We start from the raw sequence: 18285 nt of genomic DNA, 5'->3' as shown, positions 1-18285 counted from the left end.
ACAACGCTCATCTCTACTTTGTACCTTTTCAAGCTCATTTATATCCTTTCTATATATTGGGGCCCATAACTGAGCACAGTATTCCAAGTGTGGTCTGACCAGTGCTTTCTACAGTGGAAGAACAATGTTCTCCTCCTTTGCAACTATACCTCTTCTGATACATCCCATTACCCTGTTTGCCCTTACAGCAGTGGCCTGACTTTGGGCACTCCAATTTAGTTTGCTATCAATCAAGATGCCCAAGTCCTTCTCCATCTCTGAATTCCCCAATGATTTCCCATTCAGTGAGTACTGGTGACTTCCATTTTTCCTTCCCATATGCATGACCTTACATTTCTCCTCGTTAAACCTCATTTGCCATTTAATGCTCCACCTACCCAGCTTATCCAAATCCCTCTGTAGGTCTGCACTGTCCTCTTTTGTATTAATTGTTTTACATAACTTTGTGTCATCTGCAAATATTGATATTTTACTATTTATCCCGTTGACTATGTTGTTAATAAAGATATTAAATAACATTGGGCCTAGTACAGACCCCTGTGGTACCCCACTAGTGACGCTTACCCAATCTGAGAATATTCCATTTATAACCACCCTCTGCCTTCTATCCTTTAGCCAGTTAGCTACCCACTTGCAGACATTTTACCCCAGCCCCATCATTCTCATTTTGTATACCAACCTATTATGTGGCACGCTATCGAAAGCTTTTGAGAAGTCGGGATACACGACATCCACTGGTTCCCCCTGATCTACTTGAGAGCTAACCTCCTCGTAGAAGTCAATCAGGTTTGTTTGGCAGGAGCGATTCCTCATGAATCCATGTTGGTTCGGGGTTAATAGATTATTAGCATCAAGATGCTCCATGATTGCCTCATTAATAAAGCCTTCAAAAATTTTGCCCACAACGGACGTCAGACTCACCGGCCGATAGTTTCCGGCGTCACTTTTCGCTCCCTTTTTGAATATTGGCACTACATTCGCCTGTCGCCAATCAAGTGGTACAGACCCAGTCTCAACAGAGTCCTTAAATATAAGATATAACGGTCTGTCTATCACATTACTTAGTTCCCTTAGTACCCGTGGGTGTATGCCATCAGGTCCTGGTGATTTGTTTATTTTAATGTTACTGAGGCGTTTCTGTACCTCAACTTGGGTTAGATTAGTCATACTTAGTTGAGGATTAAGCTTGTCACTTCTCATTTCTCCTGTTAGTTCTATTTCCTTTGTGAAAGTTGTCAAAAAAAAATTATTTAATAGATTAGCTTTATCCTCATCTTTCTCTATGATTTTGCCTTCCTCACTTTTTATCGGTCCAATATTATCCGATTTAATCCTTTTTCTATTTATATACGTAAAGAACAGTTTGGGATTTGATCTATTTTCCCTAGCAATACGTTTCTCTGTTTCCTCCTTCGCTATTTTTATTTGTTTTTTACAGGTTCTCGTTTTTTCCTTGTAACACATTAGTGCCTCCTTACTGTTTTCCTGTTTTAATCTCTTGAATGCCTCTTTTTTGCTATTTAACGCCCCTTTTACGTTCTTGTTCAACCATATTGGTTTCCTCTTATTTCTGGCCCTTTTATTCCCATACGGTATATACTTCTCGCACTGAGTATTCAGAATTCTTTTGAAGGTTTCCCATTTACTATTCGTATTCCTTTGATTAAGAACTTTGTCCCAGTCAATAAGTTGAAGGTTTTCACAGGAAAACCGTTTCAGTTTCGTTTTTGAACGTTTTATTGTGAGCCCGTTAAAGTGGCTTAATACCTCTGACCATGTTGTTGACAGCAGTGACCTGGGGGTCAGAAATGCTTCCTGCGGCGATACCCATGATGTCCCCATGTCTTTTGAGCACTGTCACTATCGTTTTGGGCACTTTTTAGGCTTTCTACAGACTGCCGGAGGTGCCGTCGCAAAAATGCTCGGGTCTCCCATAGACTAACATTGGGCTCATTGCTCGGGTCGAGCACCCAAGTATCACGGTGAGCTCAACCCGAGCTTCGAGCACCCGAGCATTTTAGTGCTTGCTCAACACTAATGATTATGGCTTACAGCCAATGAAAACACAAAAGTCATTATCTCAGTGAATTAGATTACTTTATAACAACAGCTTGAAATATGTTTTTAAAATCAGAAATATTGGCCTACTGAAACTTATGTTCAGTAAATGCACTCAGTACTTGGTCGGGGATCCTTTTGCATTAATTACTGCATCAATGCAACGTGGGGTGGAGGAGATCTGCCTGTGGCACTGCTGAGGTGTTATGGTTGCTTTGATAGCAGCCTTCAGCTCGTCTGCATTGTTGGGTCTGGTGTCTCTTATCTTCCTCTTGACAATACCCCATAGATTCTCTATAATAGATTCTCTATGGGGTTAAGGTCAGGCGAGTTTTCTGGCCAATCAAGCACATTGATACTGTTGTTTGTAAGCCATGTATTGGTACTTTTGGCAGTGTGGACAGGGGCCAAGTCCTGCTGGAGAATGACATTTCCATCTCCAAAAAGCTTGTCGGCAGAGGGCAGCATGAAGTGCTCTAAAATTTCCTGGTAGACGGCTGCGCTGACTTTGGTCTTGATAAAACACAGTGGACCTACACCGGCAGATGACATGGCTCCCCAAACCATCTCTGATTGTGGAAACTTCACACTAGACCTCAAGCAGCTTGGATTGTGGCCTCTCCACTCTTTCTCGAGACTCTGGGACCTTGTGGAGTGTGTCAATGACTGCCTTCTGGAAATCTGTCAAGTCAGCAGTCTTCCCCATGGTTGTGGAGCCTACTGAAACAGACTAATAGACCTTTTTTAAACGCTTAGGAAGCCTTTGCAGGTGTTTTTTGTTAATTATTTTAATTTACTGAGATAATGACTTTTGTTTTTTCATTGGCAGTAATCCATAATCATCAACAGTAACAGAAATAAACACTTGAAATAGATCACTCTGTTGGTAATGACTATATAATATATGAATTTCACTTTTTGGACTGAAGAACTGAAATAAATTAATTTTTTGAGATACACCTGTATTTGTTAAAATAAACATAAAGTGGACAAACCATTTTGGTGACTTTATGATGTAATGTTTAATAAAAATGACAGCAGTAATCTATAGATCAGCTTGGTCACTATTCCCAGTATTTCTTCTTTCCTCCTCGTTTGTAGAATTCCCACTACACACTACATTTGTATGACAATATTTCAGCATTTTAGTAGCTGAAGTTGTAGTTTCTGTATAAACACTCTATTTTTCTTTTTTATTTTAGTAGCGACACCATCTGTTTACCTGTGCCAGTCTTCTTTGTAGGTTGAAGATTTTTTTATATTAGTTTTTTTTTATATTTTTTTAGGTTGTTTCTTTCTGTTGTTTTTTTGTTGTTGGTTTTTATATTGTTGTTTTTCCTAGTCAAGTACCTTTTATAGTATTGCTCTTCCTATATGGGTCAAAGGGACCTTTTGAACCCCTCTAAAACTGTAACCCCTGCACCTACTATGGTTACGCCTCTAACTACCTTGTATCCATATCCTAAGATAATAGCGTAATCTTATAAAATAACAGAAAAGGAACTAAAAGGCATTCATTCACAATTTCATATTATTTCTTGAGCGTTTACCTTAAAATTTTACCAGATCATAACATTCCTAAGATTGTTTTGTGTTGGATTTCTTTTGGGATATTTCCTTCGACCAGTAAATCTGATCTTGAGAAGTGATAAATGGGAATGTTTTATCTATGAAGCGAAGAGAAAAATAAAGGCTATATATGATGATAATGGAAGGATAGGCCTGCTTCTTTTTTGATGCCCTCCAGGCCGGTACAATAAGCAGATTATATAAGACTGACGTGAGGACCATATCCATCTGACGTCGGGCAAACCAACAAAATTGGCTGCATTGGCCAACAGTCCAAAGTGTATGGGAGCCTCCCAAGTCTACTCTGACAGATAACACATGGGGAGAAAATGATCCAGTGTATCTTATTTCAAACTGCCTATTATTTTGCTCTCCAAGAGATGAGCCTCCGCTAGAGGAGCAGTTCTCTTATAGAGAACACAGGAGCACTTGACTGAGTGCTCTAGTGTATTAGGATACGTGAAAGATGGCTGTTGACCGAACAGTCATCCGAACCATCATTCACCCGACAGTTCTCTCTTGTTTCTGGGGTTGATATAGACTTGTTTTGAAGCCTTGTGGGAAATTTTACAAGAATGGCTATAGGACAGATTTCTTTCCAAGTCTGTCTTGATCTCTTGCAATATCACAATGACAGCCCATTGGATAACAGCTAGTAAAGCAAAAATGATTGATCTTTCTACTTTTATATTGTACCCATATACAGTACAGACCAAAAGTTTGGACACACCTTCTCATTTAAAGATTTTTCTGCATTTTCATGACTATGAAAATTGTACATTCACACTGAAGGCATCAAAACTATGAATTAACACATGTGGAATTATATACTTAACAAAAAAGTGTGAAACAACTGAAAATATGTCTTGTATTTTAGTTTCTTCAAAGTAACCACCTTTTGCTTTGATGACTGCTTTGCACACTCTTGGCATTCTCTTGATGAGCTTCAAGAGGTAGTCACGGGAAATGGTCTTCCAACAATCTTGAAGGAGTTCCCAGAAATGCCTAGCACTTGTTGGCCCTTTTGCCTTCACTCTGCGGTCCAGCTCACCCCAAACTATCTCGATTGGGTTCAGGTCTGGTGACTGTGGAGGCCAGGTCATCTAGCGTAGCACCCCATCACTGTCCTTCTCGGTCAAATAGCCCTTACACAGACTGGAGGTGTGTTTGGGGTCATTGTCCTGTTGAAAAATAAATGATGGTCCAAATAAACGCAAACCGGATGGAATAGCATGCTGCTGCAAGATGTTGTCGTAGCCATTCTGGTTCAGTATGCCTTCAATTTCACCAGCACCAGTAAAGCACCCCCACACCATCACACCTCCTCCTCCATACTTCACGGTGGGAACCAGGCATGTAGAGTCCATCCGTTCACCTTTTCTGCGTCGCACAAAGACTCGGTGGTTGGAACCAAAGATCTCAAATTTGGACTCATCAGGCCAAAGCACAGATTTCCACTGGGCTAATGTCCATTCCTTGTGTTCTTTAGCCCAAACAAGTCTCTTCTGCTTGTTGCCTGTCCTTAGCAGTGGTTTCTCAGCAGCTATTTTACCAGGAGAGACTGCTGCACAAAGTCTCCTCTTAACAGTTGTTGAACAGATGTGTCTGCTGCTAGAACTCTGTGTGGCATTGACCTGGTCTCCAATCTGAGCTGCTGTTGACCTGCGATTTCTGAAGCTGGTGACTCGGATAATCTTATCCTCAGAAGCAGAGGTGACTCTTGGTCTTCCTTTCCTGGGGCGGTCCTCATGTGAGCCAGTTTCTTTGTAGCACTTGATGGTTTTTGCAACTGCACTTGGGGACACTTTCAAAGTTTTCCCAATTTTTCACACTGACTGACCTTCATTTCTTAAAGTAATGATGGCCACTCATTTTTCTTTACTTAGCTGCTTTTTTCTTGCCATAATATAAATTCTAACAGTCTATTCAGTAGGACTATCCGCTGTGTATCCACCGACTTCTGCACAACACAACTGATGGTCCCAACCGCATTTATAAGGCAAGAAATCCCACTTATTAAACCTGACAGGGCACACCTGTGAAGTGAAAACCATTTCCGGTGACTACCTCTTGAAGCTCATCAAGAGAATGCCAAGAGTGTGCAAAGCAGTCATCAAAGCAAAAGGTGGCTACTTTGAAGAGCCTAGAATATAAGACATATTTTCAGTTGTTTTTTGTTAAGTATATAATTCCACATGTGTTAATTCATAGTTTTGATGCCTACAGTGTGAAGGTACAATTTTCATAATCATGAAAATACAGAAAAATCTTTAAATGAGAAGGTGTGTCTAAACTTTTGGTCTGTACTGTATGTATGAATAATTAAGATTTAGGGTAAACTTTATTTTTTATATTATCTGAACATTACCCAGGGGTAAAGCTGCTTCTGCTGCATAGTGACCAATGGGGAAGAGGAGCCCAGTGAGTAACAGTGGCCACACTGCGTGTATCTCAGCCAGGACACAGCTGTAATTGTTCTGTTTTATCTCTATGTAAATTCTCCTCCTGACAATCAAAACATTGAGAGACAGAGAGTCCCCCAGAAGCTATCTGTGCTCAGTCTTCATATATAGTTAAGAAATTATTTGATTTTCTTTTAGTTTGTCTTTCCCGGATTTAATCTCACAATGTGTAAGCATGGCAGACATAATCTTTTACATTGAGTCACAGGCTACACTGCTAAGTAAAGGAGGATTTTAACTGCTGGAAGGTCAAAAATAGTATTTTTCTTTACAGGCATATTGTACTGGTAAATAAATACTCCTTTATATATCAGTAGATATCCATAAACAGTACTTAAGGGTTAAAATTAGTGATGAGCAAGCACTAAAATGCTCGGGTACTCGTTGTTCGAGTCGAGCAAATTGGAATGCTCGGGTGCTCCGTCCGAGTAACGAGCCCAATGTAAGTCTATGGGAAACTCGAGCATTTTTCCGGCGGCTCCCCCAGGCGGTCTGCAGAGTGCCTAAAAATTGCCCAAGTCGATGGGAACAGTGCTCAAATGACATGGGAACAGCATGGGGAAGACCCCTGGAAGCATTTATGACTCCCAGGTCAATGCTGTCAACAATGTTATCAGAGGTATTACGCCACTTTTACGGAATCACAATAAAACATACAAAAACAAAACCAAAATGGATTAGGTTAAGGAACGTCCTTTCCAGAGTAATGACTTGTATAAAGGCAAATAAATATACAAAAACAAAAATTCTCCTCCACACCATGGGCTATGTTCACAAGTAGCGTTTTTTATGCGTTTTTGCACTTTTGCATTGCTTTCAACCAAGACAAATGCATTCACCAGGAAATGTTATTTTAACATTTTACAACCTTATCTGGCCATGTGGTGTGTGACACATTATCAGACACATCCTGTTTCATTTATGATGGAGGGACTCTGAAAGTCACAAAGCCTATTTTTATAGGGCCATCAGGCAGCCCTTACTATTTTTAAAGGGCCAGCAGTCGGCCCTAGCTATTGTTAGAGAGTCATTAGCCGACTATGCTTTGTTGTTCCCATTATTAATTAGTGGTTCTCCTATACTGTTATTGCGTATGCAGTGACTGCAAGGGCTGCCAATAATTTGGAAGCAACCCAATACCCCTTTGAAGAGACATAGAGGAGGGTCTCAGTAAAAAAAGTGTTCCCATTATAAAGGAGCGGGTTTCCAATAGAGGAAATGCCCATGCTGTGACTACAAGGGCTGCCAAAATTTGGGGAAAACCCCACTAACAATTTAAGGATACATAGATCTGGGCTACAGTAATGAGTACAACATGTTCCCATTAGAAAGGAGAGGGCCTGCTATACAGTTATAGGGTATGCAGTGAGTCCAACGGCTGCCAAAATTTATGAAAAACCCCACTAACATTTTAAAGACACATAGAGGTGGGCTTCAGTAATGACATATTCCCATTAGAAAGGAGAGGGTCTCCCATAGTGTTTGCCTATGCAGTGACTGCAACGGCTGCCAAAAATTTGGAGGAACTCCAATGTCCATTGCAAGAGACGTAGATATGTTGACATGGTACATATGGTGGTAATATGGTGGTGGAGGACGAGGATGTGGAGAAGAAGGAGGACATGAACAAATAGACAAAATCAGGAAGCGCATAGCCATGTCTGGGTGTGAAGACAGAGGTGCATGGGAATAGAGTTAGACCTCCCCCAAAAAAAGACACTGTATTTGAGTTTATGTTACGCTGCTATCATTTGGTGGTGTTGAGAAGTCTGGCTCAATCCAGCCCTTGTTCATTTTTTAAAGAGTCAGCCTGTCAGAATTTTCAGTTGACAGGCGGATGCGCCTATCGGTTATAATTCCAACAGCGGCACTAAAAACCAGCTCTGACAAAATGCTAGCGGCAGGCCAGGCCAGGACCTCTAAGGCGTAGAGAGCCAGTTCATGCCACGTGTCCAGCTTGGACACCCAATAAATATAAGGCATAGAGGACGCACGGAGGATGTTGGTATGGTTGGCAAGGTACTCCCTCACCATCTTCCGCAACTTTTCCCTCTTTGGGAGAGTACCTCGCGCGTCAGGGCTTGTGCGTTGGGAGGGTCTCAGAAAACTGTTCCAGAAATTTGACAGTGTTTCTCTGCCTCTGCTGGAGTGCATTTGTGTCTCTCTCGCCTGTACTCCTTGGTTGTCCAATGAACTGTGACCTCTGCCGCCAGCGTTTTCAGATGGGAATTTTTTTAATAATTCCACAACAAGGGCCTTCTCGTACTGCCCCATTTTATTAGGCCTGACTTGCGCAGGAATAAGAGACAGAAAGTTCTCCTTTTAGCATGGGTCTAGAAGTGTCACCAACCAATAATGGCTCAAACAAAATTTGGACAATGCGAGGGTTACGGGAAAGGCAGGGTAGCATAAACTCAGCCATGTGTGCCAGATGGCAAAGAGGCAAGACTTCCATGTCCTCACCAAGAGGACGACTGACCATGATCTCCTCCTCATCCTCCTCCTCTTCCTCCTCCTCCCTGTCCTCAGGCCATCCACGCTGAACAGACGGTATGACAGTTGTGCAGATAGTACTGTCTATAGCACAGGAAACTAGCTCCTGTTCTTCCTCCTCCTCTTCCTCATTGTTACCCAATCCATGTTGGAATGAGATGAGGCTGGACTGTGTGGAATCACCCTGTATGGTTCCTTGCTCCATCTCATCATGCTCTACCTGCAATGAATCCTCTTTAATTGTGAGCAGAGAGCGTTTCAAAAGACAGAGAAGCGGGATCATGATGCTAATTATGGCGTCATCGCCGCTCACCATCTTGGTGGAGTCCTCAAAGTTTTGGACGATGGTACATATGTCTGACATCCATGTCTACTCCTGAGGTCTTATGTGTGGAGTCTGAACTGAATACAGACGGCCTTGTTGATGCTGGTTGTCAACAACTGCACTCTTCTGCTCACAAATCCTTCCCAACATCTGCAATGTAGAGTTCCAATGCGTGGGGACATCACAGTTCAGTCGGTGAGCTGGAAGCTGCAAACACTGCTGAAGCACAGCAAGGGCGGCGAAAGCAGTAACTGACTTTCTAAATTGGGCACAAAGGCGGCATACTTTGAAAAGCAGATCTGTCAGATCCGGGTAGATTTTGAGAAACCGCTGAACCACGAGGTTAAGCACATGGGCCAGGCATGGTACATGTTTGAGCTCGCCTCGCCTCAGAGCCGCCACCAGGTTCCGGCCATTGTCACTCACGACCATGTCTGGCTGTAGGGTCAGCGGTGTCAGCCACAGATCTGTCTGCTCTTTCAGAGCTGTCAACAACTATTCAGCATTGTGCGGTTTGTCACCTAAGCATATTAGCTTCAGCACAGCCTGTTGCCGCTTGGCAGGGGCAGTGCTGCAATGCTTTCAGCTTGTGACTGATGTGGTCATTTCGGTGATGGAGGCTGAAGAGCAGGAGGAGGAGGTGCACGAACTGTAGACTGTGGGGGCAACCCTGATTGACCCATGGACCGCAATCCTCGGCGTCGGGAGGATGTGTTTCATCCCAAGGTCCGACTGGGTCCCGGCTTACACTGTATTACCCAGTGTGCCGTCAGCGAGATGTACCATCCCTGCCCACAAGCACTTGCCATCAGCGATATGTACCGTCCCTGCCCACGAGCACTTGTCCACGTGTCCTTGGTTAGGTGGACTTTTCCAGCAACTGCGTTGTTGAGGGCGCATCTTATGTTGTGGGACACATGCTCATGTAATGCGGTGACGGCACACCGGGAGAAATAGTGGCAGCTGGGGGCTGAGTACCGAGGGACGGCCGCCGCCATCAGGTTGCAGAAAGCTTCCTTCTCCACGAGCCTAAAAGGCAACATTTTGAGCGCAAGCATTCACAAAATGTGTGAATTTAGTAGCACAATTTTTGCTTGCCCACGGCCACGTCCTTGGCCTCAGCCTCTGCATGCACCATCACCATCATGTCCACTTCCCCGTCTTTTGCCACGCACCTTGCCCATTTTTAATGGAGGACAATATTTTCCACATTCACGAGAAATGGCTGATTTTTGAACACTGTTATAGGTGATATTTCTGATAGAGAACCACGGTTTTAAATAGCATGCCTGTAATTTACTAATACTATTGTTCACAGACACCTAGTGTGAATAACTTGACCGACACACTGCAACAGAATGGAAATGGGGGGCGTTGGCTGAGTATTTGCCCTTATGTTCCAAGGACTGGGGTAGGGACAATTGAACGCTGCGCTGGCACAAGGACGTGGACGTGCTCACTGATGGTGCTAGTTGTGAGTGTTCAACGATAGGTGCAGGGCGGGAGGCACCTTGGCATGCACCATAGACATGGGATTGGCGTGCACGCGCAACTGCGGAACAAGCAGTGGTGTCACCCACAGACACTGTTGCTGGACCCTGGGGTTTGGCCCACTTAGTCGGGTGCTTTGCTGCCATGTGCCTGATCATGCTGGTGGTGGTCAGGCAGCTAGTTTTGCTATCCCTGCTGATGCTGGCCTGGCAGGTGGTGCAAATGGCATTTTTAGGGTTATCTTCAGGGTCTTTAAAAAATAACCAGACTCGGGAAGACCTAAGAGTTGTACTGGCAACTTCCGTCGTGTTGGCGTTACAAGGAACGCTTTCCCGCCTTGTGTCTGTGGCCACCACACTGCTTCTTCCTGCCTGTTGTGGTGCTACGCCTCCCTCCCACTGTGTGCTGCTGTCCTCACTCTGTATGTACCCCTGCCAGGTTGGGTTAGTTACTGTATCATCCACCACCTCGTTTTCCACTTCCACACCCTGGTCCTCCTCCTCACTTTCAGGCAATTGTGTCTCATCAACATTATCATCCACCTCTTGCGACAGTAATTGCACTTTCCCACCATTGCCTTTGTGTGACCGTGGCTGCTCCAATATTTGGGCATCGCTACACACGTTCTCCTCTTGACTCGCTTGAAGCTAGCCGGGAGAGAGGCCCAAATCTACAAATGGAAAAGTGAACAGCTCTTCTGAGTGTCCACGTGTGGGATCCGTTGTCTCCGGGAACTTGGCATGGTGGGAGGAAGGAGGATCAGGGTAAGGAATATGCGATCCAGACTCATTGCTACTGAGACTTGACCGTGTGGAAGACAGGGTGGTGGTGGTGGTGGCAAAGTGAATGGAAGCAATATCTGCTATCCAGCCAACAATATTTTGACACTGCTCTGTGTTCAATAGTGGTGTTCTGCGGTCCTCTAGTAATTGAGATAGGAAGGTCAAGCGACAAGATGTGAGTTTGTTTTGGCACAATGTTTGCTTGCCCACGGCCACATCCTCGGCCTCAGCCTCTGCATGCACCATCACCATCATCATCATGTCCACTTCCACGTCCCTTGCCACGCACCTTGCCCATTTTTAATGGAGGACAATATTTTCCACGTTCACGAGAAATGGTTGATTTTTGAACACTGTTATAGGTGATATGTCTGAAAGAGAACCACGATTTTAAATAGCAGGCCTGTAATTTACTCACACTATTCTTGACAGACTCCTAGTGTGAATAGATTGACCAACAAACTGCAACAGAATGGAAAAGGAGGCCAATATTTTCCACGTTCAGTTTAAATTTCTGGATTTTTATTGCTGAAATATGGAACAGATCTGGCTTTATTCTGCAGTGAGAACAAGCAAATAGACAGAAAAATTATGTATTTTTTAAGCAAATAACCAGGATTAAGATATAAAAAAAATTTGCCCTGGTCCCTGATGTCTGGGGCTATGTCTACAAATATCTATAATTATTACAGCAGCAGCAGACAGGACACTCTAGTGCTGTATTATACACTGCAGTCTGCCACATACACTGCCTGCCTGCCTAGCACTGATTATATGCAGCTGGATTAGTCCTCAGAAGGACTGTTACTTCAGTTGGAAATATATACACTACAGACCAAAAGTTTGGACACACCTTCTCATTTAAAGATTTTCCTGCATTTTCATGACTATGAAACCTGTACATTCACACTGAAAACATTAAAACTATGAATTAACACATGTGGATTTATATACTTAACAAAAAAGTGTGAAACAACTGAAAATATGTCTTATATTCTAGGTTCTTCAAAGTAGCCACCTTTTGCTTTGATGACTGCTTTGCACACTCTTGGCATTCTCTTGATGAGCTTCAAGAGGTAGTCACCAGAAATGGTCTTCCAACAATCTTGAAGGAGTTCCCAGAGATGCTTAGCACTTGCTGGCCCTTTTGCCTTCACTCTGCGGTCCAGCTCACCCCAAACCATCTCGATTGGGTTCAGGTCTGGTGACTGTGGAGGCCAGGTCATCTAGCGTAGCACCCCATCACTCTCCTTCTTGGTCAAATAGCCCTTACACAGCCTGGAGGTGTGTTTGGGGTCATTGTCCTGTTGAAAAATAAATGATGGTCCAACTAAACGCAAACCGGATGGAATAGTATGCCGCTGCACGATGCTGTGGTAGCCATGCTGGTTCAGTATGTCTTCAATTTTGAATAAATCCCCAACAGTGTCACCAGCAAAGCACCCCCACACCATCAGACCTCCTCCTCCATGCTTCACGGTGGGAATCAGGCATGTAGAGTCCATCCGTTCTCCTTTTCTACGTCACACAAAGACACGGTGGTTGGAAACAAAGATCTCAAATTTGTACTCATCAGACCAAAGCACAGATTTCCACTGGTCTAATATCCATTCCTTGTGTTCTTTAGCCCAAACAAGTCTCTTCTGCTTGTTGCCTGTCCTTAGTAGTGGTTTCCTAGCAGCTATTTTACCATGAAGGCCTGCTGCACAAAGTCTCCTCTTAACAGTTGTTGTAGAGATGTGTCTGCTGCTAGAACTCTGTGTGGCATTGACCTGGTCTCTAATCTGAGCTGCTGTTAACCTGCGATTTCTGAGGCTGGTGACTCGGATAATCTTATCCTCAGAAGCAGAGGTGACTGTTGGTCTTCCTTTCCTGGGGAGGTCTTCATGTGAGCCAGTTTCTTTGCAGCGCTTGATGGTTTTTGCAACTGCACTTGGGGACACTTTCAAAGTTTGCCCAATTTTTCGGACTGACTGACCTTCATTTCTTAAAGTAATGATGGCCACTCATTTTACTTTACTTAGCTGCTTTTTTCTTCCCATAATACAACTTCTAACAGTGTATTCAGTAGGACTATCAGCTGTGTATCCACCAGACTTCTGCACAACACAACTGATGGTCCCAAACCCATTTATAAGGCAAGAAATCCCACTTATTAAACCTGACAGGGCACAGCAGTGAAGTACTGTTGAGCATTAAGATACTGAAATATCGGGTATCGACCGATATTCGCGGTATCGGAGTTCCGATACTGAGTTCCGATACTTTTAGAATATCGAATGCCGGAATCGGAAGTTCCCATAATGCCTGCGCTCTGCAGTGTCTCTGAAGGATGACAAGCTGAATGGCAGCGCTCAGCTTACTGCACTTGTCATTTAGTGTTAAAGGATTTATTAAAAAAAATAATAGTGTTTTCATGCACCGTCTCTTTAAAAAAGCCGGCCGGCAATTCAGCATCAGTACCCGACAATTTAGAATAGAAAGAATAGAGCATCACACATAGATTAGATACATAGAAACATGTCAGTCACATATATAAGAAGTACAGTGATAGTGTTGATTACTGTACTTTTCATTTAGTGTTATAATAAAGGATTTATTAAAAAAAAAATTGGCGTGGGGTTCCCCGTAATTTTAGTCTCTAGCGGAGGTCAAGCAGATGGCTGGGGCAGATGTTTGAAGCCTGGGAAGGGGGTAATACCCCGGAGCTTCCCAGGCTACTAATATCAGCCCCCAGCTGAATACTTAGCCTTTACTAGCTACTAAAATGGGGGACCCCCAAAAAAATGACGTGGGGTCCCCCCTATTTTAATAGCTAGCAACGGCTAGGCGGACAGCTGGGGGCTGATATTAATAGCCCAGGAAGGGTGCCATGAATATTGCCCCCCCCGCCAGGCAAGAAACACCAGCCTTCAGCCACCCCAGAAATGGCGCATCCATAGGATGCGCCAATTCTGGCACTTATCCTCACTCTTTCCACTGCCCTGTAGCGGTGGCAGTGAGGTAATAGGGCTGGGGTTGATGTCAGCTTATAATGCCAGCTTACATCAAGCCCAGGTTAGTAATGGAGAGGCGTCTATAAGACACCCCCATTACTAACCCTATAGTCAAAGTAAAAAAAATACACAAACACCCAGAATAAAGTCCTTTAATTGAAATAAACACACAATTCTTTATTGTTCTAAATTAAACCATACTTACCATCACGCCCATTCCAGCTGAAGCCAATGTCTTCTGCAATAAAAGTAAAATACACTGTGTTCCAAATTATTATGCAAATAATATGTTCTCAGATTTTCCCAAATTACCTATATGAATTGCAGTCATTGTAATTTTCCAGTCAAATAACTATTAGAGTACAATTGAAAGGTTTTTGTACAAACTGCCTATGATAACAGTATATTTTTAAAAAAATAAAAAACTCAAACTGTACTCAAAATGCATGTTCCAAATTATTATGCACAGCAGAGTTTTCAACCTTTTCATTTTAATAAAGAACAAAAAAATGGTCATTTTTGAAATTATAAGCATTAGCAGGTTATTACAAACTGAAGTCAAACAGTTTTCAACTCAAAACTTTATTCTAGGTGATGTTACATTTGCACATAGGACCGCTTGTTCGAAAGGAGCTTCTGAACTCTCTCGTCCATTGAATTTGTCAGGTTTTGGATGGTTTCTGCTTCAATTGTTTTGCATGAGGACAGAATACCCTCCCAGAGCTGTTGCTTAGATGTGAACTGCCTCCCGCCATCATAGACACTCCTTTTGATGATGCTCCAGAGGTTCTCAATGGGGTTGAGGTCAGGGGAGCATGGGAGTCACACCATAAGTTTGTCCCCTTTTATGCCCATAGCAGCCAGAGATGCAGATGTGTTATGTGCAGCATGCCATGCCGCAGACACTGAGAAGCGCAGCCATGCTTGCGCTCCTCAGTGTCTGGCTGTGACGGCATAAAGATGAGCCGAGGTCATGTCCAATAAACTCAGCTCTCCTTATGCACGTCACTGACAGCGTGGGAAAATTCTCCTGCGCTTGCAGTGAGCGTGAGAGAATTCTCCTGCTGAAGCGCTGAGCGCAGGAGAATTTTCCCATGCTGTCAGTGACGTGCATGAGGTGAGCTCATGTCCAATGAACTCAGCTCACCTCATGCACGTCACTGACAGCATGGGATAATTCTCCTGCGCTCAGTGCTTGAGCAGGAGAATTCTCCCACGCTGGGATGGCATTGAAATGACAGGTTGGATCGCAGTTGAACGCTGCCATCCAGCTTGTCATCCTTCAGAGACACTGCAGAGCGCAAGCATGCCTGCTCTCTGCAGTGTCTATGAAGGATGGCATGCTGGATGGCAGCGCTCAGCAGCGATCCAGCCTGTCATCTCAATGCCATCCCAGCATGGGAGAATTCTCCTGCTCAAGCGCTGAGCGCAGGAGAATTTTCCCACGCTGTCAGTGACGTGCATGAGGTGAGCTGAGTTCATTGGACAAGACCTCAGCTCATCTGGATGCCGTCACAGTGTCTGCAGCATGGCAAGCTGGATGGCAGCTTTCGGTTGTGATCCAGCCTGTCATGTCAATGTAGCAGAGCTGGAGCCGTCCTGTGAAGCATGGAAAGGCCTTCGCGATATTTTTGTGTCCAGCCAGGTACAGCAGGCAGGAACGGGCTGCCCCCAACCCCCAGATGCCTATTTGTACCTGGCTGGAAACAAAAATACAGGGAAGCCCTTTTTTAATTATTTCATGAATTTCATGAAATAATTTTAAAAAAATTGCCGTGGGGCTTCGCCCTATTTTTGTGTCCAGCCAGGTACAGCAGGCAGGAATGGGCTGCCCCCAACAACCAGCTGCCTATTTGTACCTGACCGGACACAACAATATAGGGAAGCCCTTTTTTTTAAATTATTTCATGAATTTCATGAAATAATTAAAAAAAAAAATACGTGGGGCTTCGCCCTATTTTTGTGTTCAGCCAGGTACATCTAGGCAGCTGGGGGCTGGAATCCACAGCACAGGGAGGCCCAAGCTTTCTGGGCCCCCACCCCCCGCTGCAAATTGCAGTCTGCAGCCACCCCAGAAAATGGCGCGTTCATAGAATCGCAATCTTCTGGCGCTGTACCCAACTCATCCAGGGCCCTGGTGCGGTGGCTCACTGGGTAATAAAGGGGTTAGGGCTAGAGATGAGCGGTGTACGACTCGAACTGTTCGCCAATCTCAAATTCGAGCTGTTTTGGACGGTGTTCGAGCCGTTCGGCGAACACGAACAATTTGAAAAAAATTCGGCTGTTCGAGGTTATGTTCGATAACTGTTCGTACACCAAAATCATAACTGGATTTTTTCTCAGTAATGCTGAAAATTAATGTTAATACGCAGTTTGAGTATACAGCGGGGCGGGGGAGGGGCAGGGGATGGATCTCTGCAGAAATAATGAAGATCTCCATTTTTTTTCTCTTTCCCGCATTTACCGTGGAGAGGTGCAATTTGTCAGCCTATCAGCAGCGCACACACGGTGCGAACTGCTTTTTTTCACACAAGCAAGGGCATGTGTCATTGGCAGTGTATGTCACATGTCCTTGCCCTATAAGACCCAGCCATTTTCCATATAGCCACCATTTTCTCACTGCTGCAGCTGCATGTTAGACGGCACCGCTGTTGCTGTGTGCGCTATACTTTGAGTGTTAATTTCAAGCCAATTTTCACACAAATCTACAGATAACTTGGGAGTAGGGAATAGTTGAGATTGCAGTCCTTTTGAGGACTAGGTTACATCATTTCCTACGACTTTTATCAGGCAGGTCTGTGCTCTTAAATAGATAGGTTGTGAGTAAAGACAAATTGTAATTGCAGTCCTTTTGAGGGCTAGGTTACATCAGTTCCTATCACTTTTTGCCAGGCAGGTCTGTGCCAGTGCTGTGCAAGTTTTTTTCACAGCATTTGGCTAAATCTAGCAAAGCAAATCCTTTTTGGCCTCTTGCAGTGTGTGTTAGTCAGTGGAGTAGCCTATCTGTGTTGCAAACTACACCACCTGTGTATAGAATACAAATACACATTTTTTTACTGCACCTAGTGAAGTAAAACCTTTTGGGCATAGCATCATTCTAATTGTCCATATATACTAACCTCCACCAGGTTGCAAATTCAAAATAATTTTTTTCTGCATCTAGCTCTGAAAAAATATTTGGGCTTGTAGCAGTGTGTGTGACTTGTTCTATTAGTCCATCTATACTAACCTCCACCAGGTTGCAAATTCAAAATAAGTTTTATCTGCATCTAGCTCTGAAAAAATATTTCGGCTTGTAGCAGTGTGTGGGACTTGTTCTATTAGTCCATCTATACTAACCTCCACCAGGTTGCAAATTCAAAATAATTTTTATCTGCATCTAGCTCTGAAAAAATATTTGGGCGTGTAGCAGTGTGTGGGACTTGTTCTATTAGTCCATCTATACTAACCTCCACCAGGTTGCAAATTCAAAATAATTTTTATCTGCATCTAGCTCTGAAAAAATATCTGGGCTTGTAGGAGTGTGTGGGACTTGTTCTATTAGTCCATCTATACTAATCTCCACCAGGTTGCAAATTCAAAATAATTTTTATGTGCATCTAGCTCTAAAAAAATATTTGGGCTTGTAGCAGTGTGTGGGACTTGTTCTATTAGTCCATCTATACTAACCTCCACCAGGTTGCGAATTCAAAATAAGTTTTATCTGCATCTAGCTCTGAAAAAATATTTGGGCTTGTAGCAGTGTGTGGGACTTGTTCTATTAGTCCATCTATACTAACCTCCACCAGGTTGCAAATTCAAAATAATTTTTATCTGCATCTAGCTCTGAAAAAATATTTCGGCTTGTAGCAGTGTGTGGGACTTGTTCTATTAGTCCATCTATACTAACCTCCACCAGGTTGCAAATTCAAAATAATTTTTATCTGCATCTACCTCTGAAAGAATATTTGGGCTTGTAGCAGTGTGTGGGACTTGTTCTATTAGTCCATCTATACTATCCTCCACCAGGTTGCTAATTCAAAATAATTTGTATCTGCATCCAGCTCTGAAAAAATATTTGGGCTTGTTGCAGTGTGTGGTAATCATTGTATTAGGCCATCCATACCAAG

This window comes from Phyllobates terribilis, unplaced genomic scaffold (assembly GCF_046119375.1).
Source record: "Phyllobates terribilis strain yellow unplaced genomic scaffold, ASM4611937v1 Scaffold_7__3_contigs__length_470593459, whole genome shotgun sequence".
NCBI classification, from domain to species: Eukaryota; Metazoa; Chordata; class Amphibia; order Anura; family Dendrobatidae; genus Phyllobates; species Phyllobates terribilis.
The sequence above is the reverse complement of the archived record's forward strand: the minus strand, read 5'-3'. Positions refer to the sequence as shown.